The following is a 4,688-nucleotide window of genomic DNA, read 5'->3' on the forward strand; positions in this document are numbered from 1 at the left end:
CCCTGCAGATAATGTCACCATTCCAGGCTGAAACCTGGAGCCAGGACAGCACCCTGTGACAAAGGGCCCAGGAGACAGAAAGTCAAGTGTAAAGGCCCTTGCCTATGTGGCTGAAGCAGGGGGTGCCAAGGAGTGGGAGGAGATGAGGCCACAAAGTTTCAAAGACTGGAGTGGAGGCAGGCCATAGTCAGAAGTCTGGATTTATTCCAGATGCAGTGGGAAGCCACAAGAGGGTTTTCAGCCTAGAAATGATATGGTCTGATTTGCATTTTTAAAAGCTTGCTCTGGCTGTTAGGTGGAGGATGGGTTACAAAGAAGCAAGAGGGGAAGCAGGGAGACCAGTTGGGCACTTTACTGCTTCAGTTAATATAAATATCCCACCCCAACAGCATCTCCCTTGCAGACAACCATGGGAGCCAGTTGCATAGAATCCCATGCACACTCACTGCAAACCCACACACACCTCAGGTCTCCCCACACTTGTCATCACACATGGCCTGTTGACACGGGTGCACATGCACACATTCATGTTCCACCACATGCACAGAGGCATAGAAGGCTCATGCACATATGTCGCCATGCATGGCACCAGCAGAGATGTTTTCATGCGCAGGCAAGTACATTTATGCCCTTCCTTACGCCTATATGAGGGACTTTCATCCACAGACATGCATATAGCTACACATATTTCCACACAGCTACACCTATACCCTATTTTCCAAACAGAAGCAGGCCTGAGCAGGGGAAGTGGCTGAGGAAAAGGTGTGAGGGGTTTTATGAGAGGAGGAGGTAATTGCAAACCTTAGACATTGGAGAAAGAAAATGCTCCAACGCCTGCTTTACCCTGAATTGCACCTGATGGTTGGGTCAGCCAGTTATTAGCAAGACTGCATTAAAGTCCTGGATCATCAGGTTGCGTGCTTCTCCCCCTCCCTCATTCTTACCTTGCAGTTCCTCCTCCAGCAGCCACTGTGGCCTGGCTGCCCACCCACCCCTGATATCAAGCAGCTATCACTGCACTCCTAGGGACTTAGAGGGCCTGGGGTTGGGGGCAGGGGCGGGAGGTGGGTGGGGAAGTCCCTGCACCCTAAGGCCTGAAAATCCCTGCAGCTCCCAGGACAGAGAGGAATTCCAGGTTTCCTTTCAGGGCCTCAGGAGTCAACACTGGTGGAGGACAGACTGGAGGGAATGGGGTGAGGTGGGTGGAGTGGGGGCTGCTTTGGGAAAATCTAGACTCCTGAGAATGACCTTTCAAGGCTCCTAGAGCCCCACCACCCTCCCCGACAATGCCTGACCAGCACCTCCCGCTTCTAGCTCTGAGATCTAGCCACAGTGGCCTGCCAGCAACCAGCAGTTCTTCCAACACACACCTTCGGATCTGTGCTTTTTTTTTTTTTAAGATTTTATTTATTTATTCATGAGAGACACACAGAGAGAGGCATAGAGACATAGGAAGAGGGAGGAGCAGGCTCCATGCAGGGAGCCCAATGCGGGGCTCGATCTCGGATCCCAGGATCACGCCCTGAGCTGAAGGCAGATGCTCAATCGCTGAGCCACCCAGGCGTCCCTGGATCTGTGTTTATGCTCCTCCCACGACTACCAGGAAGAGCTTCCTTATCCTTTCATACTCAGTTCAGAAGCCACCTCCTCAGGAGAGTCTTCCCTGATTGTCTCACCATGTCCTTGCAATTAGAGGTCCCACCTGTGCTCCTGTCCATACTAGCACTTTACCATACTGCCCATCACCCACAGGGTTATACTTCTCTGCTTCTCCATCAGGGCAAAGAACATGTCCATTTGATGCATTGCTGCCTGGCACATTGTAGGTGCTGAACAAATATTTTTTGAACAAATAAAGTTGCTCTATGTGCCAGTGAAAATAGAAAGGAGATTATTTCTGGAAAAAAATCCCTTGCTCCCTCTACTTTCTTTTTTTGCTAGTCCAAGAACCACCTGGGTGACTGCTAAGGCTCCAGTTCACATTGTAGGATACCTGTGGCCATGATTCTCTTCTACATCTTTTGTCTTCAACCAACCCTGGTGTATGTTGCTGGGGTAATGCCGGGTGCCCTGGATTGGGGCGGGAGATAATGGGGGAGGTTTGGAAGGCGGAGTGACATGGGATGAAGACATTCAAGTTAAATGCATGTAATTCCCCATAAATTTCGATGGGGAGAGGGTAGTGGACACAGGGGTGTGTGTGTAATCTGATGGCAGGGAGAATTATGCTGGCTCTTAGAGATGGAAAAAGAGCAAGAGAAGGTCCCCAGAGAAAGAAGACCTTCAACAACCTAGACAGGGCTGAGCAGTTTGCTGATTAAAGGAAAGTGCTGGCCAGAGCATCTGTCCTGCTGAGAAATCTGGGCTGTGCCAGGAGACGCAGCTCGATGACTCAGGACCTGGGCTGTGCTGGCGGTCAAACAGGATCCTGGCCTTTGTGACCCCAGCAGAATCCAACTTCCTTTCCCAAGGAGCATAGAAATATAAAACCTGACAGCCATCATTTAGGGAGTGTTTATGACAGAGAAGGTAAGTGCATTCTACTGCCATTTCCCAGGCATGTGCCATGACAGACATCACTAATCAATCTTTTTTTTTTCTAAGATTTTATTTATTTATTCATGAGAGACACAGAGAGAGAGAGAGGCAGAGACACAGGCAGAGGGAGAAGCAGGCTGCATGCAGGGAGCCCAATGCGGGACTCGATCCCGGGTCTACAGGATCAGGCCCTGGGCTGAAGGCAGCGCTAAACTGCTGAGCCACCCGGGCGTCCCATCACTAATCAATCAGGAGTGCACCTGCCACCTCCAGGCCAGGAGATGTTGGACTCCTTCACCCAGTCTTCCAAGGAGCCCTTAACTGATCAGTGGGAGCTGGTGCATCGGGGGGGCCCTTTTGGTCATCATTGGTCTCCTGAGTGCCGAGTGCTTAAAAATTGATCTCATCCGATTCTCAACAGAAATCTGTGAGATAAATATTAATTTTTATTTCCCAGATGAAGAACAAAGAAGGGTCAGTGTGGTTAAGGAACTTGACCAAGTTCCTACAGGTACTGAGAAGGGCTGAAAATTTAGACCCTGGTAGGTCTGTCTCCAAAGTCCATGCCCCTGGCCTCCCCTGGGCGTCTGCACCACCACGTTGTGGGCATTTGCTGGGGCTCTGTTGCCTCCCAATCTCCAAGTGTCTTGTACCATTTGAGGTGCCAGCAGGAAAGAGGTGTTACACTCAAACAGGGCAATTGAGGAGTTTTTCAGAAAGGGGCTATTTGCCGAGAGCAAGCAGTGCTAAGAGAAACCAAGAGGAATGGTGAGGACCTACCCTGGTGGGGCAGGGAGGGAGATGAGTAGAATCTGAAGAGAGCCAGAGCTGCAAAAGAAAGAAACAAAGGGAAAAATACCCCTGTGTCTCTCTGCCCATCTTCCCAGTCTCCTCCAGGGGGAGACCCTGGAAGCCAGAGGCATGGAAGTTCGGCTGATGCAGCCCACACAGGTCAGCCTCCTGGACTTCAGAGTTGGGAGACAAGAATGGAAGGATGGGGCTCCAGAGGAACACACTGGGAAGGCCATCCAGAATGCTCCTTTCCTGTATGGGGAGATGGGGTGGGGATTCCCCTCCCTGAAGAGTATTTATGGGCCAATACTGTACATTTCAGTCTGAATCCAAAGACCTGGAGGACCAAGAAAGCCAATAAGGCAAGTCCCAGTCCAAGGGCAGGAGAAGACCTATCCCTCTGCTCAACAGTCAGGCAGATAGAAAATTCTCCCTTCTTCTACTCTTCTGTTCTATTCAAGCCCACCAGCACTGAGGGTAATCTGCCTTAGCCAGCCTAGGGATTCAAGTGTTAATCTTCTCCAGAGACACCCTCGTGGAAACACCTGCAGAATAATGTTTGACCGAATATCGGCTATCTCGGGGTCCAGTCAAGTCAACACATAAAATTACCTGTCATCACACCGTTGATGGTAGAGAGGTGGTAACGACAAAGGCATCTAGGCAGACTGCCCTATGGCATGACTTTGGCAATGACGCTGATTGCTGGCATCTCTTGCATGCTGCCCATCTTCCAAGCTGGGAGCCCAGCCTTCCTGCTGAAGCTGTGAGCAGCTCCAAATCTCTGCTTAAGAATGTCAGAGTCCAAAAAAAAAAAAAAAAAAAAAAAAAAAAGAAAGAAAGAAAGAAAGGAAAAAAAAGAAAGAGAGAGAGAAAGAATGTCAGAGTCCAGGGGCGTTTGGGTGGCTCAGTTGGTTAAGCATCTGGCTCTTGATTTCAGCTCAGATCGTGATCTCAGGGGTGTGAGAACAAGCCCGGAGTGGGGCTCTACACTCAGCAAGGAGTCTGCTTAAGATTCTTCCTCTTCCTCTGCCCCTCTGCCCTCCCCTAACCTGCTCACATGTTATCTCTCTCTCTCTCTAAAAAGAAAGAAAGAAAAGAAAGAAGAAAGAAGAAAGAAAAGAAAGAAAGAAAGAAAGAAAGAAAGAAAGAAAGAAAGAAAGAAAGAAAGAAAAGAAAAGAAAGAAGGAAGGAAAGTCAGAGTCTATTTCTGCTGCTTGCAATCAGACCCCTGACTGGCACAACCACCCAGGACAGTGTGATGATACATATAGCCATGACTCCTAACAGGTGGGGCGGGAATGTATCAGGCGAGGAGACATCCTCAGAACCTCCAGGTTCCCCTTCTGAATGTCATG

At 49.6% G+C, this 4,688-nt stretch overlaps 1 long non-coding RNA gene across 1 annotated transcript; it reads right to left on the reverse strand.

The window, feature by feature from the left end:
* Positions 1-2,656: 2,656 nt before the first annotated feature.
* Positions 2,657-4,109, reverse strand: LOC140639451 (uncharacterized). Its single transcript, XR_012036165.1, has 3 exons — positions 3,943-4,109; positions 3,319-3,366; positions 2,657-2,963 (listed from the first exon to the last, which is right to left on the reverse strand). It is a non-coding gene; the product is annotated as an uncharacterized lncRNA (long non-coding RNA).
* Positions 4,110-4,688: the final 579 nt, after the last annotated feature.

The sequence above is a fragment of the Canis lupus genome, chromosome 9 (assembly GCF_048164855.1).
Source record: "Canis lupus baileyi chromosome 9, mCanLup2.hap1, whole genome shotgun sequence".
In the NCBI taxonomy this organism is placed as follows: domain Eukaryota; kingdom Metazoa; phylum Chordata; class Mammalia; order Carnivora; family Canidae; genus Canis; species Canis lupus.